This window comes from Lissotriton vulgaris, chromosome 4_1 (assembly GCF_964263255.1).
Source record: "Lissotriton vulgaris chromosome 4_1, aLisVul1.2, whole genome shotgun sequence".
Lineage (NCBI taxonomy): Eukaryota > Metazoa > Chordata > Amphibia > Caudata > Salamandridae > Lissotriton > Lissotriton vulgaris.
Window position 1 is genome coordinate 2031971162 of NC_141691.1, and position 26794 is coordinate 2031997955.

Below are 26794 nucleotides of genomic sequence, written 5' to 3' on the forward strand. Positions count from 1 at the left end.
ACAATAAGATTAGTGTTCAAGAAAGGGGTAAGAGTATGGAGAGAAGAATAGGGTAAAAAGCACAAAAGAAGATCAAATAGGGAAAGTATCTGTCGTGACCGGGTTTTTGGTTCTATTTCTGAGTGATGGTGACTTTAGCTTTCTAGCATTCTAGATCCCTATTCTTAGATTATTTTGGTCCTTTTCAGGCCTCTTTTCAGACTTAGAAGCATAAACTAGAGGATAGCTGCTTTATATGATGATAGATCCCTTATTTCTGACTCTACTCCATCTATTGCCTATTGGCTTTGACATAATTATGTGTCCTTTCATCATTTTCTGGCCTGAAGACCTATAGTAGAGGGTGGATCCTGTAGTTCTGACTTTATATTACCTATTGGTATGGTTTGTGTATGTACTTTGATAGAGCTATGTGTCTATTTCATCCTTTTCGGGCCTACAAGGCCCAGAACCAGAGAAACTCCATTTTGCTTTCTGCCTCGGCAGACTGAAATGCTTGTAGGTCAAGTGTGATGTTTTAGTTATGAGGTGTTGTTCGCTCTTTGCAAACTAGAGAGAACCGGCCGGAGCTGAATCTTATCAAGAAATGTCCCTGGGGCTCAAGTCTCTAGACGAAACAAGCAGCTGATCACTGTGAGAGCGCCTGGAGCAGGGAGCCTGGTACATGGATTTGGTGGGAGGCGGCTACTGGCTGGAACTTTCCACTAGGGGAGAGCATTCCATATTAGCGAAGTGCAGAGAGGTGGAGATGTCAGAAGCAGTTGCAGTCAGAAGCAGTTGCAGTCAGAAGCAGTTGTGGGCAGAATCAGTTACTTGTCAGAAGCAGTTGTGGGCAGAAGCAGTTACTTGTCAGAAGCAGTTGTGGGCAGAAGCAGTTACTTGTCAGAAGCAGTTGCAGGAAGAAGGAGCTGGTCAGAATAAGCTGCTTTGCAGTTGGAGTGAGATGCTTTGGAGACAGAAGTAAGCTGACATGAACAAAGTCAGTTAGCCAACTGAGACTGTTGATTGGGGAGCTGACCTATGGAGCAGTTACAAGGCAGATGGGAGAGTTTGGAGCGGTTAGAAGTTACATCATGAGAGATCAGGTGGAGCAGGCAGTTAACAGTTGGAGTTTGGAGTGATACCTTTTGGAAGAGACTGAAGTTATATCGTGGATAAGTCTGTGGGAGCTGCTGGAGTGAGTTGGACATTGGAGCTGGAACAATCAGCCAGAGTGAAGAAGCTAGTGGAGCAGATGGTTATCAGAGTGGCAGAAACTATAGCATTAGACTGAAGTTGGAAGGTGAAGACAGTTCTTGGGAGAAAGAAATCCAGTGCAGAGTGATGGGTGCAGATGTGTGTCCAAGAGTGCAGGAAGAATCTGAGATGAGCCAAGGCACGGACAAGAGAGGGACCGAGATGACAGCTAGAACAAGACTTCATAATAATCAGGTGATATCTGTCCGGTTATATTAGTGCCCATATATATGTACATTAATCCTTTCCTTTATGTCCTAGGCTATATTCCCTACTGTATTGTTGCATTGATTAATCCCTTTTCTTTTAGCGGTGTGCAGTCCTGTTATAATTCATTATTTCCCTTTTCAGCTATCTGCAGCAATATTCTTTCAACTATATGTGAATGTGTTAGTAATCTGGCAATAAAGCTTTCTTGTTTGCCATTCTAATAAAAAGACCCCGCAGATCTGTGTATTCCCTAGATGTGTCTATTTTCCTTTACTTTACAGGCTATGTCTAGATTGCTAGTTATTGTGATATTATAATTTGCTATTGTGTAATAAAGGGACCCACAGCTGTGCAAGTGTTATTATTCATGATAAGACTAACCTTTCTTCTAGCCAGATCCTGTAATGGTAACTGATGGATCAAAAGGGAGAAAGAGCGCCTAAATCAGAGAACAACCTTTGCATATAGTAATTACATTTGGTTGTTATCTTCTAGGACAGAGCTAACCCTTCTTTTTACCCAAATGCTGACAGGAGAAGGATGTGACATTCCCTTCCCTGTAGATAAGAGTGTAGATCAGGTCAGGAGAGGTCAGGAGATAACCTCTGAATGCTACAATTTGGCCATTCTTGTGTGAGAGGATTGGATCTCCTATTTGCCACATAATGGATAATATTGTGTATGAGACACCCTCAGTAAATATTAGACATATAGAGAAACTTCCCAACAGAGAGAGCGCTGAAGGTATTCATAGGACAGAGATTACCGCTAGAGAGAGTGGCATTAGGGAGAGCCTTGATTGTGATCAATGTGTATACCCGTATGATTGTGGCTTGTGAGAGCACCGGGAGGATACAGTGTGTTGTGAGATTGCCGCTAGAGAGAGTGGCATTAATGAGAGCATTGATTGTGGACAATGTGTATACCCGCATGATTGTGGCTTGCGTGAGCACCGATTGTGGTCGGTGTGTAATGGTAGATGCATTAGAACTGCTCTCCACCATGAGGAAGAGAGTGGCATAGTCTGGGCTAGATTGCCGTGAGACTATAAGGTGAGATCATAGGATGTGACATGGAATTTCTTAGTAATCAGTGAGTATTCCTAGTAATCATATAGATTTAGTGGTGTTTTTTATGATATGAGCTTGCATATTGCTAATTCCCCATCCCCAGGAAGATACCTAGGTACTGTGGTAAGTAGGTTTTGGGGAGGGAGATGGTTACGTTTCGGCTGGATTGGTGGTGTCTTGGTGAGCTGGTGATATCTGGTCTGAAAATCCGGTCGTTACAGTATCCCAAGGGGAAACAACGGTTACCACGTAGTCATTACGACATGTTATATTTATATTTGTAAGGTGCACAAATCATCCCTTAGGGGATCGCTCGGAGCTGAAGCCATCAGATACTGGTTACAATGTATGTTTACAACTTTTTAAATATTACGGGATATGATTTTTGTTTTTATCATATTTTATGCATTGTATGTTGTCTTTTATGAATTTTATTTCGAAATAAATACATAATGAACTGAACTGGTTACAATACCATAAAATGATTAAAGATAAACAACATGTTTTGAGGAGTTTCTTTAAAGAGATTGAGACTGAGCAAGAGTGAAGAGGCAAGGGTAGCTGATGTCACTGTTTAGGAGCAAAAAAGGAAAAGGAGTGGCCACCTTATCTGGCTGTACTGATACATTCGGGGCACAGCTGTAGTAGCTGACTGGATCTGAGCAAGCATACCAGGATAAATGGTTGCAGTTTGATTTTAAGATAACATGGTCTGTTCCCATGTGGTGATTTAAAGACTAAACACATACGCTTTGAGAGCCCAGGCTTTTCAATGGGAAGCCAATGAAGGGAACGTAATAAAGGTTCAGATGGAGATCGTACAGAAAGATTACTGACAAGCACGCTGTTGTGTTCTGTACCACCTGCATATGGTAAAAAGTACTTCAAATATTGCAACTATAAGGGAATTTCCATAGCTCGGGCAGCTCACTATCAAGGCCTGGAATAGGGCTTTCCTGGCATGCAGAAGAGCCCAATGAAAAGCTTTCCTAAGCATGCATATCGGGCCAAAATTGGTTCCAGAGATAGTTTTAACATGCTCATTGTTGGACTTGGCCCTTCTGGCAGGTTCACCCTGAACTTTTTGCCTTTTAAGGTTACATAAGTATAGTGATTTCTGGTCTTTGCGCACAATAGCACTGTGGCGCAGTGTAAAGTGCGTGCGCTCTCTGAGTGCGTGTGTGAGAGTGGCCTGACTCTCATAGGAATGCATGGGGAATATTTGTGTCCATGGTAATTCCTCATGCGTGGGTAGTGCAAGGTTGAGTTTGGTATTTGCGAACTCGTGAGACTGAATGCTGCATGATGATGTGTGAGGCTTTAATGTGGCTAGTGTGGAAGTACCACTTCTAGAAGGTGGCCTGCCTGTACAGTAAATGTGAAATGGCTGTCTGGCTTGTGATTGGCTGGTGTGCCTGGCTCCAGGAGTCAGGATGGGTCTGCCCCGGTGGTGAATGGAAAGATCTGCATGTTGATGTGAGGGAGGGGTGCACCTGGGACCTGAATAGGGCTGGGCTTCCCCTACACAAAGCTGGCTCTGCCCCCTGTGGTGCGACTGATGACCCTAGCCTGGCCAGTGAATGGGGAGAGGGGCTGAGCAACAGAGTGCTCCAAAACCAGCTGTGCTGGTTTTTCCCCCACCTGCTCCCTAGAGACAGAGGGATTTTGTGTATAAAACGAGGCTGTGACCTCATGGTAAATCTTCTTGTATCCTGACTTGAATCTACCAGGGGCGTGCAGCTGCTGGGGCCCGGGGAAGGCTTGCCTCCCTGGGCCCTGCCCAGCCCCTGGATTCTGGAGGAATTGCCTTGATGGGAGCTGCTGTGCTCCATCTCTTATGCCCAGGACCTCTGGGACCCATTTCCTCCTTTGTGGATTTTCCCCCAGGCTTGGGACAGCCTTCCTGCGCCTATTCTCGGACTGGGTGCTTTTATTTGACTTCTCTAGAAAAAGAGAGAGAGAGCTGGGGGGTTGAGCAGTGCAGCGCTGCAGTCCTCATCCAGGGAATCCCCCCTCGTAGGGATTCCCCCCCCCTCCTCTTTGTGCCTCCCAGGTGCCCACCCTGCGTTATGCCTGGTTATTTAGAGTGGCAGGTGCCCACCCTGCATAGAGGACAATTGCACGTGTGGATGATATTTAAATTACGTTGGATGCCCACCCCGATGTTTACTTGTATATTACGAGGGAGCCTAACCCTCGGTGATGGAATCCTTCTGCCTCGAACCTCGGCCCGCCTGGTTTTGGGCGGGGCCAGCGGGTTGGAAGCGGGAGGAAGAATGCAGCCGGAAGAGGCCGGTGTGAGCTTTGGCGTGGGGCTCCCACGCTCTAGGGATAGCCCTGCGATTGCTGCCGGGGAGAAAAAGCCCCGGGTCCCAGGAGGGGGCCCGGGTGAAGAGAGGCAGCGGCCGGTGTAGCCAACGGCAGCGCGGGTCTCCCGTAAGGACAGGGAAGCCCCACAGGTGCTGCAGACCACCGCTGGAAGTGCCCGTGTCCGCCGGTGAGTAGGGCTGAGCAGGAGGGGGCAATGGTGACCTTCCTGCTCCCCCAAGGGAGCTAATGGTGGAGGTGGTGCCAGTACAGGCACAGAGTCTGAGCGGCCCCGTTTGCCCAGTGGGCAGCTCCAACATGCAGGGGCATTTCTTTGCAAGTGAGAGATCCGTGGCTCCAACGTCAGGCCATACCTGTCTACCTGGGCCCAGAGGGGCCAATGTTTGTTATTTAGGGAGCCCGAGTACTCCAGGGGGCCATGTGTGTTATTAGTGACTTGCTGAGCCCTGTGGCTCCAACAAAGCCTCCCCCCCATTATTTTTAGAGCCATATGGCTCAGTGTGGCGCAGTTTGTCCTGAGGGGCCCATGTTTCCCCCACAGTTCTTCCCAGGGGCAGAGCTGATTCCCAGAGCCCATGTGGGGCTCCAACGCGGGGCACCTTTGTTTATTTCTAGAGCCTAGAAGGCTCCCACGTGTGCAGCCTCTGTCCCAGAGTGCCAGGGAGAGCCCCTGTCACAGTTTTACCCCAGCTGCCGAGCAATTAGTGGGCAGCTGCTTCGTTTAGGTTTTCCTTCCTAGGGACATGTCTTTGGTCTCAGGAGTGAGTCGCACTCCTTCACCCATACCTTGCCCTTCCACAGCTGTGTAGCACTTAGTGCCAGCTGCAGAATTTAGGCCCTGTTCTTGTCCTCAGCTACCCAGCAAGTTTTGGGCAGCTGCTATGTTTAGGTTTTGGCACAGTGGCGCAACCTGGACCCTAATGTGTTTTATGTGCTATGCTGATTTATGTGCTGATACATATGGGTGTTAGGAAATGTACTGTGTGTAGTATGTTTTGCACACCCTGTGTTTTGATACCTCTGAATATGGTTTCTGCATAGGAGGTTGTTTTACCTGTTTAGGTTTGTGTTAGGAAGATTATACTTCCCTGTGTGATTTACGCCACTAGTGTAAGGTTTTACTTAGGTGGTGAGGGTCTAATGTAGTTAGACTGATGGGATACTGTGTATAATGGATTTCATGGCGCAGGCTGTTGCAAAGTACAGTGATTTACCAGTGGTTACTGGTTGTGTGCTACATTTGCTATTTGGTGCTACAAGTATTATATGTTCTAAAAGTGCTAGTTCTATAAGTGTTTATTCCTGACAGTGGTCCATGTGGCCCTGTCCTGTGTACATAATCCCTTGTAAATATTGCCCGTGCCAGTTGGCACAATGTATATGGTGTGATTACTATCTGATGTGTTTTGATAATACAAAGGCTATTTTTGATACACCCTGGTGTGGAGTTCCTTTTGTGGGGGGACTTGGATGTTGTTGCTGGTGGGTGCGTGAGTAAATACTTTACACACTGCCTCCGGGAAAAGCCTGACTGCTCGTGCCAAGCTACCAAGGGGGTGAGCAGGGGTTATCTTTGGCGGGTGACTTCCTTGCCCTGACGTAGAATGGTGGTTTCTGTCTGGCTTTGGCACAAGCCTTAGCCAACCAGAAATCGCCATTTCTAACACTCATTCATAGATAGATTATCGTCCAGAAAGACACCCACTTTTTTTAGCAGTTTTTTAGGCGTCCGGGCCAATCCAGGTTCGGACGGCCACAAGTCAGTAGATCAGACTGAGCGAGCCTTCCCAAAAAGTAAGACTTCCATCTGACTAGTGTTCAGCTGACGGAAATTAGCTGTCATCCATGATGCAATTTTTAGTATAGAATCCATGGGCTGAAAATGTGTGTGTCATCAGTGTATGAAGTGGTATCAAAACCACACAACCTGATAAGCTTGGCCTGGGTAGCTATATATATATGCTAAAAATAGTAGGGCTCAAACCGATCCCTGTGGCACTCCTTTATCCAAGACCATTTGCTCTGATAAAATATTTTCCACCCATTTCAGAGCTTTACCGCTTACACCAATCTCCTGCAATATCTTGATTAGAATTGGGTGAGAAATGGTATCAAATGCAGCTTATAGATCAAAGAGAATCAGCATAGCTGAATTCCCCTGATCTAAGGCAAATCTGATCGTGTCAGTAGCCTCCAATAACGTTGACTCCGCGCTATAAGAGGCACGGAAACCTAACTGGGAGGAATCTAACAGGGAGTTGGAATCTTAAAAAGACACAAATTGATGGTTTCCCAACGACTCTGCAACTTTGGTGATGAAAGGAAGAAGTGATATTTGCCTATAATTTTGCATGTCTGTAAGATTAGCCATAGGTTTCTTAAGAATGAGTCTGATTTATGCAGTTTTGCATTCAGCTGGAAGAGTTGCCAACTTGAACGAAAGATTGTATTGGTCTGTAATGGGAACAAGAATTATTGTAGGCAGAGTTGCAATAACGTAAGGAGGGGTCGGATCTAACTTGCCCCTCGATTTGATCCTATTTAGCCAACTCAATATTTCATATGGGGCAGCAGAATAAAAAAACTCCAAGTTGGTGGATTGGGTATTAGTTAGGACCTTAGGAGATGCTAGTTTTGTGAATGCCACATTTGTTGACAGAGATTGCAAAAATAGTAAATGATCTTCAGTTCAAAATGGAATGAAAGATCATCACAGAGCGTCTGAGATGCCGGAATGGTAGAACTATATATAGTCGGATTGGTTCATTCATTAAACATTTTATACAGATCTTTTGAAGAATTATTTGCAGAGTTTATTCTGTCAACAAACTGGGTTCTTCTGGCATTATTGGAGTTTTTTGATATTTTATTAAAGCAGATTTGTAAATGAGTTTATCCTCATCTGATTTAGACTTTCACCATTTGAGCTCATGTTTTCTACATTTGGATGTTTCTTTCTTTAGGGATTCAGGGTACCAAAGAGTGAGAAGATTTGTTGTTTTAATGTTACTCAGTATCAGGGGGCAACAGTATCTAGGGCTTGCATAAACTAGTCCTCAAAAACCTTTGAAGTGAGATCCATATCTTCATACTCCCTCAAAGGAGGGGGAGTAAAAATAGGGGAGAAAGCAAAAGGAACTCCCAGGTCCAGTAGATTTTAAAGCAGTGGAATAGACAGCACTGGGTTTCTGAAGGACAAAATTAAGAGTAGTGGTCAGTCAACGCCTGAAGAACTGGGGATCAACCACTTAGTCAGGGGCATTGGTAAATACTACATCCAGAGCATGTCCAGCATTATGAGTGGAACCTACTAACTTTTGATGGAGACCAATGGATTCCAAATTCCCGAAAAGATGGATAAAACATTTCCTAAGAGCAGTAAATAATCTGCTGCTAGAATATGCAGGGCTAACCATTCCATGAGCTTGGAGCTAAAATCTTTCTTTTCGCCAGGAGGTTGATAGACCAAAGCCGCTTTTCAAGGTAAATATAAGGTAGTTTCTAGATGGAAGACATCTCCAACTAAGTAGTGGAACAGGAGTCTAAGAATTTAGGGCCTTATGTATCATCAAGCTGATTTGTGATTCTGAAATATGGATTTTTTTGAAATCGCTATTTCAGAATCGCAAACTGATATGTATGTACAAATTAAAAAATGTTTGGAAGTTCTTAGTATTCCTTAATTGCGATTAGCAAATTGCGAATCACAATTAAGGAATACTTTCCCATTCATTTCTATGGGCCATGAGGCCCATAGGAATGAATGGGAAGTTATTCTCAATTTGCGAATCGCAATTTGAGAATCGCAAATTGAGAATAATTTTAAGGGTGCAGGGGTGTCTTAAGGACACCCTGTTGCACCCCTGAAATAAGCATGGGTGCACATGTGACGCACATACATGCCTTGAGGGCATGTATGTGCGTCACATGGCACTTTGAAAAATGCAAACATGTGCATTTTTCTAGGAATTCGCAACTTACCACCAACTTGAAGTTGGTGGTAATTTGCGATTCCTTAAGGATAATTTGCATTTTTCTTTTGCTTCATACATTGCATTTAAGGAATCGCAAAATTTGCGATTCCTTAAATGCAATTGAAAAATAAGTTGTTTTGCACCAGATTTTTCTTCATACATAGCATTTAGCAAATTCGCATTCGCAAAGGCCGAAATTCTGCGAACTTCGACCTTTGCGAATGCTAATTTGCTTGATACATATGGCCCTAAATCTTTATAGTGTTTTGTGCAACCAATAGCCACTCCACCCCTATTCCCAACTGCCTGCCAAGTCTAGTTAAATTATAATCATTAGGGAATGCTACTGCAATAGACAGAGAGGCGGTAGAGTGAAGCCATGTTTCAGTAATAAAGCATAGAGATGGTTGGATGGTGTCTAAAAGATCCCAGAGCTCCGAAGCAAGCTTTGGAAGGGAGAGTGCATAAAGATGCAAGCCGTGCAACTGAGAGGAGGTACACAATTAGGGATATCAAGAGAGGTATTATTTTTACATGTTGAACGGATACGCCCCATGATATGGAAAGACTCAAACTTTGTCTGGGAAGGGGAGGGAGCACAGGTAAAATTGCACATACTGCAGTGCCATGGAACTTCCTGGCCCAATGGTGGTAACACCCCTATACAGAAGGTACTAGAATTTAGATTCCTTAGCTTTATAAGATCAGAACTGGTATGAGATATCTGGGACATAACCTCACCAAGTATAAGATACAGGCTTTCTGGCAGTGTACAGGCACGCACAAGTACATATGGGCTTGCCTTTGGCATGCCAGCGGCACATCTGCTGCACACATCCTCTGTGCCTCTGTGTCAGGGCTCTGATTAAATAGCTAAATGAAGCCTGAGAAGAAGTATGTGAGAACACTAGTCCGTCAACTGTGCAAGATGGTGGCAGCCAACGATATAAAGATCTAAAGATCTAATTCATCCCTACGCTACTACAGCACAAGCCATGGCAGAACCAAGAGTAGCACATTAAAGGTAATACGGTAGGTATTAATTAATTTAAAAAACACTGGCAACATCAGTGCCAAATATGGTAAAATAATGAAAAATAAAGTCCCTCCTTTATTGTAGTTCTGAAACAATGCTATAGTGAGAGTGCTATCTTTAAAATAAACTGTGTAAAACCATAACCTGCACCCACTGTGCTCACCATAACCATGCAGTGATTTCCTCACAGAAAAAACCTTGCCTTTAAAATAGTTGGTGTAGTGCACGATATCAGACGTGAAAACGATTTCATACAAAACTTTAGGAGTAACAAGTATTTGAGGAAGCCAGGGACTGGGGTAAGGTCAGTTTCAATACCAGTTAACTGTAAGGCATAGTTTAATACTTTAACAACATATATGTCCAGGAATTTCAGGAGCAAATAATTTCTAGAACAAAGAAGAGAGGCAAGGAAGTATAGGACACAACATCGCTTCAATACAAATCACTCCTAAAGTGTTGTACACATATAGGCCTTTCCTACCGGAGGATTTTATATTTCTGTAAAGTGTAGCTCTATCGTCAGTCAGGACATCACTTAGTGTTGCTTAAAAGACCCTCACATGCCCTAGTGGTGTCTCTGCTCTCATCCTAGTCCCTAGCCAGCAGGATAGGCTCAACCATATTCAAGGCATCACGCAGGATAGTTCCTTCGGATGAGTCCTATACTAAAATTACCTAGAAAATATCCAAGGTATCCATTTTATCAGTGGTGCTTCTGGTATGATTAAGAAAAAATTATGGGTAGTCTGTGGAAGGAATGATCCTATGCCCTCTCTATGTTAATTAACATGTTTCAGCCCTTGGTCTGCTTAGCTAAAGGGTCCATGGCTTTCTTCATGACCATGAAGAAGTGTTTCTATGCCTTAGGAACCGGCTATTCCTATTTGTGTTTCAATTTCAGACTAGTAAGTTATGAGCAAGACAAAGAACATGTAATACATATAACATGTACTCAAAAGACAGAGATTGCCTTTATTTAGTGCAGGGTTTCCTCACCGGGCTCCCATCAACGAGGAGGTGATATCATATGCTGACAAAGTAGATTGAGAACGGGCATGTTACCCTTGAATAATGCATGAAAGGGGCATGCCCCACTCTCCTCCCATGTAGCAAGTAGGCTACATAGTAATGGTAAGAAAACATGTCCTCCAGTTTCTCATTAAACATCACAAGAACAATTACCTCAATTCTGTGTCTGCTCCTGCAGCATAGAAAAGGACTGTGGTACTGATAGGACAGCAGTTTTGAACTGGTTGTGAGAGACAAATGCTCCCGGGGCAAAATCAAATAGCATCTAACACACAGAGATTGTCTCTGGTTGTTGCTAAATATGTCATATTTTAGATTGGGCATCGCTGAGTCTTTTTTAATGGAGATGCACACTTATTTAAGTTATTAATTTCGCAATTGTTTGGAATAAAAAATGAAACCTAGTCTAAAGTGTTGGAAGTATAGTGGTGTTTGTATATCCGGTCAGTATGATTTAATGTCTGATAAACATGACATGCTATAGTTTATTTTCTATAGGTGATGACTGTGAGGATAGCATTCACTTCACCAGCAGCTCTGTTGATCTGTAACACTTTCTCTTCTTCAGATCCCAAATGTGGGACTACATCTTGTCTTCTGCCACATTTTTGACCGCCTCTCAAGCTCCGTCACATTCCAGCACCACTGCCCACCTCCCTCTTGACTGCCTCCACCTCCATTTGCATAGACTTCTTGAATCTAGGAAGAACATGGATGTCCTTGATCTCATGACATAGACATCCAATCCTCCACTCTTGCATGGCTCTGATCGTTGGTGTCAACAATATTGCTGTTGAGAGGCACTCTTTCCTGGCGACCTTGTCTAGTGAGACTTTACCTAGCTCTTTTTATATAGTGGTTTGAGCCAGCTGTGTTACTATATACCTGATTTTTTCTTTATTCAAAGGCACAGAACTACTTCTTCCCGTAGTGCCCTATTATCTTAACTGACTACTCAGAAACTTCTGATGACTATTTCTTTCAGACTTTGGACTTACCTAATCCTGTCCCGCAGAGAGATGAGGAAAATCAAACCCTGCTAGAGTATCATGTGAACCCACCCTTGTGCTCTACCACTCAGGCTTTCTGTTTGGAGACAAACAAAATATTAGTGTTCATATGCATGTTGGAAGCCCATCTAAAATGGGCTATGGAGGTACATTCTTGAAGAAACCCTAGTCTGTAACTCCTAAGCAGGGCTGCCTGAAACCTGCACATGACAGCCTGCAGCACAGTGTCAGTGTGTGTTACTGAGATACATGTTTGTAAGTGTAGGGGATATAGAAGGGTTTTCAAAAACACTCTACTTTGTGTCAGATTACTCATTCACAGTCTTGGCAGCGTGAAAGGTCAAGCAGCATGGCAGGTCTTGTGGGGCAGATTATCAAGTTTAAATAGATTGGGAGACTCTTTAATGGTGAAAATGAACATAAAAGTCACAGAAAGGGATGGGAACATTGAGTCAGGAGGTAGGCATATTGACAACAGGATGCTTTTCAGGGTGAATGTTGAGGAGCAAAACAACTGCATATCTACTCAGATAAGGTGTTCATATCCTCTCTTATGTTAGGTTATGTTTTGTTATATGTTATATGTCTTATGTTAGGTTATGTTTTGTTATATGTTATATGTCTTATGTTAGGTTACGTTTTGTTATATGTTATATGTTATATGTTAGGTTATGTTTTGTTATATGTTATATGTTATATGTTATATGTTAGGTTATGTTTTGTTATATGTTAAATGTTATATGTTAGGTTATGTTTTATTATATGTTAGGTTATGTTTTGTTATATGTTATATATCATATGTTAGGTTATATGTTATATGTCTTATGTTAGGTTATGTTTTGTTATATGTTATATGTCTTATGTTAGGTTATGTTTTGTTATATGTTATATGTTAGGTTATGTTTTGTTATATGTTATATGTCTTATGTTAGGTTATGTTTTGTTATATGTTATATGTCTTATGTTAGGTTATGTTTTGTTATAAGTTATATGTCTTAGGTTATGTTTTGTTATATGTTATATGTCTTATGTTAGGTTATGTTTTGTTATATGTTATATGTCATATGTTAGGTTATGTTTTGTTATATGTTATATGTCATATTTTGTTATATGTTACATATCTTATGTTAGGTTATGTTTTGTTATATGTTATATGTTAGGTTATGTTTTGTTATATGTTAGGTTATTTTTTATATGTTATATGTTAGGTTATGTTATATGTTAGGTTATGTTATATGTTATATGTTAGGTGATGTTATATGTTATATGTTAGGTGGTGTTATGTGTTATGTGTTATGTGTTATATGTTATGTTATGTTATGTTATGTTATGTTATGTTATGTTATGTTATGTTATGTTTCTGTTATGTTATGGTATAAGGACGGTTTATAGTGCACATTCAACAAACATTTCAGGACGCTGGGAGGACTAATGACAGGACTGTGACATGGCTTACTCATAGGCTAGTCTGAAGAGCCATGTTTGTTGCAGAGTTCTAAATTGCTCATAGGAGGTTGCTGCTCTTATGTTGGCTGGGAGAGAGTTCCAGATGTAGGGTGCCAACACAGCAAACCTAGCACCGCTTAGCTGCTTTTATGGACTTTTGGAATCTCTGGGAGATTGAGATAGGCTGATCTGTGGTTGCTTCTAGGACAATAGTTCCATATTCTAGAGGAGGCAGAGGTAGGGCTTTTTCACTGCCGGATTTGGAAGATTGTGCATCCGATTTTAAACTATTTTCTCTGGGCAATTGGGGAATGATTATGCACCAGCTGCAGTCTTTGGCTCAGACCCTTAGGACTGAATAGAGGGCTTTAGCATAGTCAAAACGGGACATTGCTAGTGCGAGTAAAATGTGGATGATGTCTTTAATTGCGAGAAATTTTCTATTTCTTTTTATTTTAGAGAGTTGGCAAAAAAAGGAGGACGTCACTGCTGCGACTTGGGTTTCTTTGATGGATCTTTATCTACACAAATGTTGAGGCTGTTACTGTCTTTTTCGAAGGGAGGCCAGGTTTCTGGGGCCGAAAGCAAGGGTTCCAGCAGTGCAGTTTGTTTTTGACCATCATCACCTCAGTTTTTTCCGAGTTCAACTTCAGTTGGTGACAGCCTAGCTGATTCCTCTCTAAAATGATTGCATGTAGTTTCGGTACAGTCCAGATTGGTTACTGGGTCACCCTTGTGAGTCGCTAGTAAAGTATACCTTAGGTACCAAGGGCATATGTACCCTAGAGGTCTACCAGGGGCTGAAGCATGTGTTGTGCCACCCCTGGGAAGCCTTCCAAAATGGCACCACAGGTCTGCTACTGCAGCCTGGGAAAGATGATGCAGGCACCCCTTACTAAGATATAGGTTACCTATATCTACCTTTATTCACTGACATATAAGCCTATCAGTCACTCCTATCAATCCTGAATGCAGAGTGCTTGGCTTTGTGTGAGAGGGTGCCCATGCCCATGCAGCTTTGGGAGCCTCTTCTCTGAGGCTGTTCTGTGTTGCAGCTAGACCATATACTCTTAAGTGTATTATAACCTCGTGGTAAATGCTAATTTTGGAATGGCTGCATGGAAACATGTCATTTTTGGTGTCAAACTCTTCACAATCCTACCCCCCCACCGCCAGTCTTGGGGACGGGGGAAACATTCCACTCTTCTAGAGGGAGAGACCTATACACACTGGTCTAACTGGTAATAGTTTGAAAGAGCGCTGGCATCACAAAATAGATGCCACAGCCACAGATATGGGTCTGACCTCCTGCTGCTGGACGAAATTCCGGCAGGGGATGCCTGGACAATAGGTTTCCTGTCACAGGGAGTTGTACCCACCTCCCAGTCAGGCTTTAGTGTATTGTGGCTGGGTGGGAGCAGAGAGTGCTTTTCAGACAGTGCTGGGGGCATACTTGGTGTCCCTGTGGGCAAACGGCCTGAACAACAATTTTTCAACGACGAGTGTCCTTAACAACGACTCATAAACAACAACCTGGAACTGAACCACAACCTCATCAACAACTACTTTATTAAACAATGAGTGGCCTTAACAACGACTTCGACCTTTAAACATGAACAAAAATGTAATTAATTTAAAGATCACTTTGAATGAAAGTTATTTTTAATAAACAAACTTGTACAGAAAAAGTTTACATTTACCTTGTGCGGCCAGTAGATGGCACTCTAGGATTGTTTGCAAATGCAGTTTTTATGCTGATGTGTTTTTTACATCGCTTCAAAATAGTGCATTTGATTTTGATTTTTCGTTTGATAAGCTGCAAAAGTAAGCCTTCTAGTTATGAGCAATTTCACATCCCAGCTTCCCTGTGTAATTCTGTATGATCTCTGTCATTTTGCACATGTTTATTCAGATTATAGAACTCAAGTGATTAGTAAAAAAGTAAATTGATGTAGTATGCTGCATCAAGAAATATATATTATAAATGTAGGAACAGACACCCGGCACTTTCTCTTTCTTTATCTGATTCAAGCAGGTTCTTTTCCATCACTAGGATCGCGCTTTTCGCGGGTTTACATAATTTCTTTTACTCAATTCTTTTCTCTTATCTGCAGCTCTAGGAATAACTCCGCTACGAGTAGTTTCATGTTCGAAGAAACCATCCTGAAACAGCTCGGCCAACTTCACAAAGTGAAAATCGATTTTCCTCCCCTGCTCTGGCGCGAAACTGGAGAAACGTTGGGGGTGTGACCACCCCTCTTCCCGGACCCTCCCATAGGTGGGTCCCCAGAGTATGTACAACCCCTTTCTTGAGTATAACTAAGGGACCCCTGGCAACAGGACTTTAGGTTATACCTAGATGAAAATCTGAAGCTGAATTCTGGAACTTCTACACACTATATCGACTAGAGGACTGAAGAATCTCCTAGGGGGTCAAGGAGTGACTCCCCTGCTCAAGCAGGGGCCAAAGAAGTATCTTGCCTGTCTGCATTTCTAAAGCTCCTGCCAGACTCTGAAGTATTTGGACTTCCAGACTTCTCAGAGGCCGGCATGAAATCCAAGCAAAGCTGACACCCACAGCCCTCACGAGTGACGTGGAACCGGAACTCCTGGACACCATGCACATTTGCTAGTGCATCGACTTTCCAAGCTTTTCTGAAGTTGTGCAAAGAGCTAAGAGTAGCCCAAGTCCCGAGCACTATCTGCACCAAAGATTGTGGGCCTACACTCCACAAGTGCATCGTGAGCCCGCTTCTAGCATTTCTGCTTGAGGCCCCTTTGCGATCCCTGGTCTGTCGACTGGTGGGTCCCCATGAAGGTAACTCTTTGGACTTCCCTGGTTGCTCCAGATGTGCCCTGACTCTCCACTGCATGGTGAGTTCTCAGAATATGCTGGTCTGCACCGAAGCCAATTTATGCTTTCTGCGTGGGTTGCTGTTGCCAAGGCTTGTTGGGTCCAGTCCGGAAACCGACACCACAGCACTCGACATCCTTCGTGGGACAGCTTGAATCCAGCACCTGGTTGTCGTCGACCCTCCTGATCCTCATGGCTGAAGAGTCAAGCTTCACGTTCTTCACCAGTAATCACCCAACATCGGTGGGAATCCGCTCATCGCCTTCCTGGTCACTGGCAAGTGTCCCAGACTCTGTCCCCTTTGCTTTCAGGTTCTTCTCAACTACAATCCAGACTTGGATTCACCAAGACACTTTCCACTTGGACGCCAGCAGCACTGCGCAGCAGATCACCATTGAAAACCATGACGAAACCCGGCACCAAAAGACACCTATGCACCCGGCTTCCCTGGGTGAGGTAACTCGAGTACTTCAGTGCTCCCATGGGTGTTGACTCTAGAACTGCCTAGTTCTAAAGGGGTTTGCTCCAAGCCCTCTTCTAAGTGTCCTTTATCTTTAAAATTCCAATCCCGACTTTCCCCATTGAAGTTAATGATGATTCGCGGCTGTGTTTAGACACTTCACGCGTACATCGTGTGTCCCCTGTGTCACTACCTTGGGAGGTTTCTGGTGGCCCCAGGGGTTCTAAAGGCTCTAGGCATCTATGCAAGTCGTGGTTCTTATACCACTTTCCTAATGTATAATTTGGTACGCCCCTAGGGCTAATTTACTGTGTGCTAATTAAGTGTACTTATTGTACTTATGCCTCTTGCCTCATAAAGAGACTACAGAGATGTGTTTAGAATAAGTACATACATTTTATATATATATATACCTGGTGTGGTTCTCCTTTCATTTGGTCATTCACGAGACCTGGTAAAACAAGCTTCTTTACATTCCTCCAAGACTTAACCTGAAGGCTGCTCTCCATAGCTACCACTAGGATAGCTTTCTATTAAGGTTGTCTTTAACCTACCATCAATAAGGGCCGTTTGGACTGCTACAAGCTGCCCACTAAAATAGTGGACAGCATATACCAAGACAAATTCTCACACAATAGATTGAGTACATCATGCACTGCCTCACACCACTATACTGCACATATTTACAAGCAAGGAAAAGACATAATGTTCCCAGGATCCCATGATCCTTGCTCCTACTGTCACAGGACTTCCAGTGTAGAGGTTAGCATATGGCCTCTAAACCATGCCTCATACCATATCAAAAGACACACGTCTATCTAAAACACACCCAATCACCCCTGAACCTCCCGTAAGTTATTAAACTGACCTCAAAACTCGTGAGACTGTGTAAAACACGGTAAACCTGTCTGGGCAAATTTACAAGCTCCTTGAGCCACTTTTGCGTCATTTTTAACATGGGAAAAATGACGCAAAAGTGGTGCAATGTATTATTTTCTGAGTCTGAAAGTAGTTATATGCCACTCGGACTAAACCGGACGTCATGCTGGTTAATGTGGGTGGTCTGCAGCAGCCAGACGGTTTGTTAAGCCTTGCACGCAATGGGGCTCGGCCTATGCAGCAGGTACACTGTTTTTGCGACATGAGGGCTCACTCAGGTGTGTGGGGTTTGGCGGAAACCGGATTTCCAGAATTTAGTATAAATAGGGATAGAAAACTATAAACTGTGCTTGAAATGGGAAAATAGAAGTGCATGTACTCTGTAGCAGAGTACCTTCGTTTTTTTGAGTAGTAACCGCACTCTCCAATTAAAAGAATTATAAGCTCTTAAGAAGTGCCGGAACACTCCCTCTCGAAAAGAAAAGTGCTAGTACTCTGTACCGGGCAGTACCGGCCCATTTAAAGCACTGACTATATAATAGTTGTTATGAGGCAGATGTATTTTTGTCGCAAAAGCTGCGATTCGGTAAAAATCAGCGTTTGCGACAAAAAAAATCGGAAAATGGAATGTATCATGTAAATCGCATCGCAATATTAAGGAATGGCAAATTTTGCAATTCCTTAATATTGCGTAAGCATTTGAGGAATTGGAGTTCTGGACGTTTATTAAGGTCCAGAGGTGTCAGGGACAACACCCGAAGACCCCTGAGTTCTACCTGTCTTGGTGCACAAATAAACAGAAACACGGGCTTCTCGATGGTGGCGTCAAAGACCAAAGGTTTATTACTGCAGGGACACAGAAGTCACAGAAACTACACACGGGCAGATTCTAGGAGCCTGTTCAATTTGCACTAAGTTGGTTGCTCCTTAAATACACATTTTTTAGCTGGGGGTAACATTCTCCACATACTAGTACGTTTCTTAAACTTTATGTCCTAAACAATAAATATTTGGCGTTAAACAGGAATCGTCAACAAATTTCTGATGTCAAAACATTACGAATGAGAGGTTCCCACTGTTCGATCATAATCCCATGTCATCTTTTCAATCAAGAGCCGGACCGCCTCATCGTAAATTTCGTTACCTCCCCCTAATAAAGGCCCAGAAGGAAAGGAGCAGAGCCAGGTGCAGAAGATAGAAAAACAGGATAAGAGATGTTTGTGGGTCATAAATGGGCAAGGCTACCAACTTCGGCCGCCTAATCATGATCAGGCCAACGAGCACGAGAACCAGTATAGCAGGACTGGCCTCAGGCAGAGGAGGCAGCTTTTGCTGAGTCATGCGGCCACAGCGTTTCTGTCCTAAGGTGCACGTGTCACTAGCAAGGTGAATCGCCGGCTAAAGCCTATGTGTCCTTAAGTGAAATGAGTTGATCAGAGGTCACTGTGTGTCCATTGATTATGTGAGGGCAAGAATACAAGATGGATGCCATAATCTAAAATGGATGCAATCGGTGTATCGGAAATGTGTTCATAACAAGAGTGCTCTTGCTCGTAGCATAGCGAAAACACCAGGATATACTATATGGATCATTTACGGTTCACTGGTACCAAAATTATGGGTTTACGACGATGTCAAAAACACGGGTTCGAATCGTCACGGAACCTCAGCCCCTCCTTTTGCCCTTACATAGGCAATTACTCAGTCTATGTCAGAGTCTATCTCGATGTTCATTAGGTCAGTGATATGTTGTTGCAGCATTATCCTTTCTCGCACCTTGTCTACAAACACAGGCGGTTTTCTAAAACAGGTTGCAGCACAGAGGCTTCACAAAGCAGGACAACATTGGATAATAAGGCAGCACGAGAATAGGAATACTAAGACAATACCAACGACCATCAGAACCTTCCATCCCCATGCTGATAGTAGAGTCCCAAACCATTCCATTAATGACCAATTTCCTTGTCTACATGAATAGAGTCGGAAATCTTGTGTAGCTTAGAGATCGCGTTGTATACGGTCGGAGCATTATTGGGAATATAAACACAGCAGCTCGATTGGATCATTCTGCATACCCCACCTCGATCTGCAAGTATTACATCAAGAACCATACGGTTCTGTAACGTCATGAGACGATCCGCCTGGAGCTCAGCTGTTAAATTACTAAGGGCACCAGCAGTTTCTGTAATAGTAGACTCAACTACCCGTGTTAGCTGACGTAGATTTCTACTATTGGCCATAGGCCCCCAGAACGGAAGGAAACCTTTGAAAAAGTCTCCGGCTTCCTGACCAGCGGTATCTTCTTTGCTGAAAACACCTCTTACTACTCTGGTCTTGTGATAATTTGGGGAAGCAGTGTATGTCGGAGGCAACAGTCGAGCAATATAGCATGAACCTGAAAAGTCAGCAGGCAACCATGTATATGCCCTATCTCGACAGATGAAGTAGGTACCCTTAGCAGTTAGGAAGGCAGGGGAAGAGTTTGATGGATACACGTAAGTTTCAACACAGTCACTCTTCCCTAGCCGAGCTCTTGGATTTCTCCCATTACCTTGCAAGCAGAATTGACCTCGGTGAGGTACGACCCAAACTGGAGTGGAGCTCTTACGCTTGCTTTCACCCAAACTAATGCTATACTCCGTAGAATTCCAACTCAGATAGACTCGAAGCTCATCTCTAGGGATAATTGGGGAGTTATTGACGTCTTTAATCATGTCAGTTATTCCCTTTATCAAGGCTTTATTAACGGAGTTATACTTAGTGGAACGTGGAGGACGCGGGGGATAGGTCTCGAGAGCATAGACAAATACAGTCTGGAAGGCCCGACATGATCCATTATAGCTGAAAGGCAAGACCAGGTAGGGAATGCCTTTATCCATAGTGTGTGGTATCAAACCACATACCCAGCAGTCTGTTGTGTTAACTACCAGTTGGTGTTGATGCAAGAGCTGTACAAAAGTGTTATTTATGAATTCTGAGCGTCGAGCTTGCTCATGTTCGGGGAACGGATGAAAGTAATGAAAAGAAGCAACAGTAGGAGAAACAAGATCAAAGGGAGGTACTGTAGTTGTTATCGGTGCAAAAATTAAATGGATACCAAAGGCAATTCCACCCACCAACGTTATTAAAATAATCAAAAACGTAATTGCACATTGCATCAGAAAACATTTGTTATGTAGAACTTTGTATAATCTATTTCTGCGAACATGAATTACATTCTCTCGGTGCAGCCCAGGAAGCTCCATCTTCTACAACCGCTCGCGACCACTGATGATATGTACGTAGTTGAAAATGCCTCTATCAGCCCTTGGAGTTCCCAGAACTAACAGAAAGACCGACCTTGTATCTGGCCCCCGCAGATTCAACTAGGCACAAAGCCACGACCCTACGGCGACCCAGACGGCAAGGTAATAAGAACAACAAAAATACACAGGGAAATACAAAATATTCAGCAAGCTTCCTGGCTGGAGGCAATGTATCAGATCAAAATATAAAAATAGGCAGTTTCCTGCTTTATTTGTCCTTAGAATGAGAACGAAGGTTGTATCTCAGTTTTCCTGGCGTAGTTTGATCCGGGAATAGTCTGTTTTCAGCAGGAGTAACAATGTTCGAGTTCGCAGAGGACAAATGTTCGTTTGATGCAGTGTTCTGGTCAGTGATCAAAGAAGCAGCTTCAGAAGGAGAGTCAGAGTTCGGTGAATCAGTTATCAGTTCTGCATCACTGAAAGGAACATATCTAGGAACCGGTTCTGTACCAGAGGCACCAATTCCTTGCCAAACCCAGTTGTCATAAGGGAGTGGAAGGGGTACACGCTTAGTGTGGGTCGCGTGGACCCAGTTTTTCCGTCCAGCCACACGTACAGCAGTCCTTGTCGCCAACAGCACTTGGAAAGGGCCCACGAACTTGGGTTGGAGGTTCCTGGTCCGTCCAAAATTTCTGATAACGATGTAATCACCGGGTTTCAGCTGATGACCTGGACTTTCCGGAGGCTTTGGCAATGCATCGAAAACCTGTTGGTGAATGAGACTCAATTTAGCAGTCAAGTCAAAAAGGTAATCAATTAGCATTGGGTATTCCAGTTGTTTAAACTCCCTAGGTCTAGGTACCCCCCAAACATTAGCAGGGCGACCGAACACAATCTCGTAGGGGCTGAGCCCTACTCGGGAATGCACAGTCGCTCTTAACAGGGCCAAAGGTAATGTGTCTGGCCAGGACAAGCCCGTGGAGGCTTGTATCTTGGCTAGTTTCAGCTTGAGGGTACCATTGTACCCTTTAACCAAACCTGCTGACTGGGGGTGATTCGCACTGTGAAATTTTTGCTTGATTCCCAAGCCTGTACACACACTCTGCATAACTTTCCCTACGAATTCACTCCCATTATCCGACCATACAATCCGTGGCATACCATACCTGGGAAAGTATTCTTTTAGGAGGATTTTGGCAGTGGACAAGGCAGTATTATCTTTTAGTGGATATGCTTCGATCCACCTTGAAAAAGCACAGACTACCACTAGGACATATTAAAGGTTGTTACATCGATCCATGTGAATGAAATCCAACTGAATCACTTCGAAGGGGCAGGAAGGAGGAGCGAAGTGACTACTGGGTGTGGGGATTCCTTTGCCAGGATTATGCATCAGGCATATCATGCAGTTTCTCACCACTCTTTCTGCACATTTACTAATTCCATCATTCTTCCAGACTGGAGCCAACATCTTACAAATCCCTTTAGAACTGATGTGCGTTGCTCCGTGCGCCATCGTTACCACCGCAAGCACATACGCATCAGGCAACATCCAACGCTGCTGCTCCGACAAATCGATCCAACATCCACTCGAGTCCAATTTACTCGTTTTCTCTTTCCATGCAAGCTTTTCCTCTTCAGTCGCTTCATCCTGAATTGCTTTCACACTTTCCACTGTGTCCTCACACATTCCCGATTCAACAACCCATCTTGCAGACGTTGCAACATACATCCCACTCATCGTATTCCTAGCTGTCTGTTTAGCTGTCTCATCAGCAAAAGCATTCCCACGACCAACATCATCCGTGATTGCTCGATGAGCACTGCACTTCACAATCGCAACTTCCATTGGTAAGGTTAGAGATTCCAACAAGTCATTGACTAGCTGACCATGCTGGATCTTAGTCCCATGGGACGTAATAAAACATCTTTCCTTCCACAATCGACCAAAACTATGCGCTTCGCCGAACACGTACTGACTATCTGTGAACACATTCACTCTCTTTCTCTTAGCTAAAACACACTCTCTAGTCAATGCAATTAATTCTGCAGCTTGGGCAGAATTCTGACTCACTCTTGCAGTCTCCACAATCGTACTCAAAGTCGTTACTGCGTAGGCAGCTGTTACATCACCATTCTCCAATTTAAAACAAGACCCGTCGACATACAACGTGCCATCTGGGTCTGATAACGGAGTGTCTTTAAGATCAATCCGTCCTTTTGTCTCCTCCTCAGTTGTAGGAAGGTGGATATCTGACTATGGTTACCCCCAAACTTTTTGCCTGGTGTTTAGCTGGTTTTTGACTTAGTTGGCCTGGGATCCTGCTATTCAGGGCCCCAGGCTTATTGCTCTCTCCTTAAAATGGACTCCATGTACCTTAGGTGCATAACACAATTGGAATTGGTTCACCTTATAGGCCCCTGTAACAGTGTACCATAGGTACCCAGGGCATAGGTGTAGCCAAGGCCTACCAGGGGCTGCAGCACGTATTGTGCCACCCCTGGCCTGGCCTCCATCTTTGACACAACTGGCTGAACACTCAGCTGGGGTAAGTCGGTGTAACCACCTCTTACTTAGGTACAGTATGCCTGTGCCTAACCCTAAACTGGACACATATGTTCCTATCAGCCACTCCTATGGAAGGCCTCATCAATCCTGGAGGCAGAGTGCTTGGAAATATGTGAGATGGTGCTCTAGCATGAGCTGAGCCTGTCTGCAGCTGTCGGGAACCACTCCCTAAGCTGTTCCGGGATATTGCCATACCATATACTCTTAAGTGCATTATAATCCTCGCGGTTAAATGCTATCTTTGGTTTGGCTTTATCAAAACATGTCGAGTAAGGTGTCATACGAATTGGAATACTATCCCCTCGCCAGTTCTGGCGACGGGGATAGCATTCCACCCTTCTAGAGGGACACGACATGTGTGTAGCCTTAACCCTGGTTAAAGTTAAACAGAGCCTCAGCATCACAAAATGGATGCTGCCACCACAGACACATGTCTGACCTCCTGCTGCTGGGAGTCCTTCCAGCGAGGAGGGCCTGGACAAAGGGTTTCCTGACTGGGGAGGTGCGAGTACCACCCCAGACAGGGTTTTGTGTATTGGGTAGGACAGGGCTGAATAGATTGAGACATGCCTGGGGCACACAAGGTGTCCCTGTGCATAAGCCAGCCCAAACCGGTTCTGGGGCTTTCCAGCCCCAGTCCTGGCGAGGAGCTGGACAAAGGAGAGGGGGTGTAACCACCCCCCTTCCTGGTCCCACCCATAGGGGAGGGGCCTAGCAGGAGATCCACCCCTCAGATGGGAATAAGAGAGGGAGCAGTGCCATTGCACAGCAGATCATCCCGAAATCAACTTAAAACTAAGAAGAAGACTGGACTTCGACATTCTGCTGCACAGAAGACTGAAGAAGAATCTCCCTTGTGGCCAAGGAGTGACCACCCTGTGAACACAGGTACCAACCAGCAACTCGACGTCTGCTTTGCCGCCGCCTCCCGCCGGAGACCGAGCCCAGAGCCCGACAAGAACCAGACTCCCAGACCTCTCAAAGCCCGATCCACAGTCCCTGCGAAGAAGGGACCCGTGGAGGCACCGAGTGACGTGGGACCGGACCTCTTGGAAGACACTCGAACAGCTGACTGCGCAGCTTCTGAGGCATCCTCGACGTTGTGCTTTGGGGATTGAGAACCCCCACCACCGAGCAGCCCTTGCACCGAAGATCAGCCCCCCAGCATCTCCACGATCTGCGTGGGGCCCTTTTGCACTGTGCCACTCGACGCGCCATCCCGGCCACTAGCCACGCGGCCAGCGGCCATCTTGGCGACGAACCCGAAGATTTAAACAGCAGGTCTGGTTGCTCCAGACCTACCCAAGCTCCTGTGTAAAGGAGCACCCGCTCTGACCTTGCTGGTCCGAGTGAACAGCATCTTTCAACTTCTGCGTGGCTTGCATTTGCCAAGGCCTGTTTGCTCCGATCAGGTCGCCGACACCGCCAACAGCGAGAAGCCTACGTGGGACAGCTCGTGACCGACTCCTGGACGTCCTCGACCCCGGGTATCCACGTGGCTGCAGAAAGAAGCTACCCGACAACGCCTGTTTGCACCCGACATCGCCTGGTTCCAATCTGGTTCCACGGTAGTCACTGGCTAGTGACTTTGAACACTGTCCCCTCTGCTTTCAGGTCTTCAACTCTTCTGATCCACCCTTGGATCCACCGGAACTCTTCTCATCGAGCCGCCTGCAGCATCTTCAGCTCCAAGCACCATCGACCAGCGTGACGAAACCCGACACATCTTCGACCCTGTGCACCCGCTTCCTGTGGGTGAGGTAACTCAGCTCCGCCGGTGCTCCTGCACTGGTACACATCCCAAGGGCCTGTGTTTTAAGTTTCAGCTCCGTAGGTCACTCGGAAGGTTCCTAACTTTCTAACTTTGTGCTTTTTACGCACCATAGACTTTGTATTGAGAAGTGCGTGCACTTTGAACACTGCACCCGAGTCCCGTGGGCCTTTCCCGACTTAGTTAACTCCAGTCTCGAATAGCTCCAGCGATTCCCAAGGCCCTAGGCCTCTTCACTTTCCTCCTGGTATCCCTTATACCACTTATTTAGTATATGGTTTAGGTGGCCCCTAGGGCTCATCCATATTGTGCAACTTTTGTGTATTTTAAACTGTCTTGTGATTTAACGCTTGTGCTTCTGTGCTCATAAAGAGTCCAGGGGATTTTAATAGTTAATAAATCAATATATATTTTCAATATATATCTGTGTGGTGTCCCTTTCATTTGGTATTCAAGGGGGTTGTGTGTGGTATAACAGCTGGCTTCACATGCCTTTCAGAGTTTAGCCTAAGACTGCTTTGTCCACGTTACCACTAGGATAACTGGTCTACAAGGTTGAATTACAACCATCATCATAAGGGTTGCTTGGCATGGTACAAAGTGATCACTAGAATTAGTGAGCATTATATACCAGGCCAACTTCTCACATTGGTGAGCAGCGGATTGGGATCTGAGCTTGCTGTTGTTTTACCATTACAATCTTTGAGATTATCATTTGAAAGATCATACAGGTACCTGCTAGGTACATATAAAACAAGACTAGTATACTTAAGTTCTACTGAACTTAGTTGTTGTAGAGTAAAGGGAGTAGCACACCCTAGCTACAACTACTAGATAGGTTTAGTAGGTAAACACCAGTGTAGGTAGATTGCAACACATCCACCCACACTAGAGCAATGTCTGGAACAGAGGGGTCCAGTGGACTTACTCCTGTTGAGAGTGACCCTCCAAGGGCACCATCCCAGTTTGCTATTTTTCCCTTTAAGGAATTAAGACAGCTTTGTGTCTTAAGGGGTCTGAAGACAGGGCCTTCCCCTACTACAGACCACCTAAGAGAGCTCTTGGATCAGTCTGAAGCTCTAAAGACCTCTAAAGCAAACCCCACAGGGAATGCTGAAGGAGGCCATCCTTCAGAGGATGACACTGTAGACACCCCTGCCCCTATCATCCTAGTAGATGAGGAAGCCTCCACCACTGGAGCTCCTCAAGTAGATGTAGAGGAAGAGGAAGAAGAAGAGGAGGAGGAGGTGGAAAGCAGTGAGTCAGATGATGACAGAGATAGTCAGGTGCTGGTCAGTAGACTGAACCAGGCTAACTTAAGTCAACTTGGGAATGAATCAGGTAACAACCCATTCAGACCCCCAGGTGGACTTAACCAGGGCCATAGGAGGAGAAGGCATCACTCAGGTGAATCCAATACCTCCCATGTCTCTAGAGGCTCTCATGGTCACTCCAGAAGGGAGATGACTAGCCCTCAGAGAAGGGAACATGAGGCCAAGATGAGAGAGGCTGAGCTTAGGATCCAGAGGCAAGAGTTAGAGGTTGCCCTGGCTAAGGAGAAACTTGCTAGAGCAAGACAGCCTAGAGAGAGTGGATTAGGATCCACTGGTGGCAGCAATATCCAGAAGGATAAAGACAGGTCCTTTGATACAAGAAACCTGAGTAAGATTGTGC

General features: G+C 44.6%; 1 pseudogene; it reads right to left on the bottom strand.

Annotated features, from left to right (window-relative positions):
• Positions 1-11371: 11371 nt before the first annotated feature.
• LOC147724913 (stomatin-like protein 2, mitochondrial) overlaps positions 11372-26794 on the bottom strand; it is a 40347-nt pseudogene continuing 24924 nt past the window's right edge.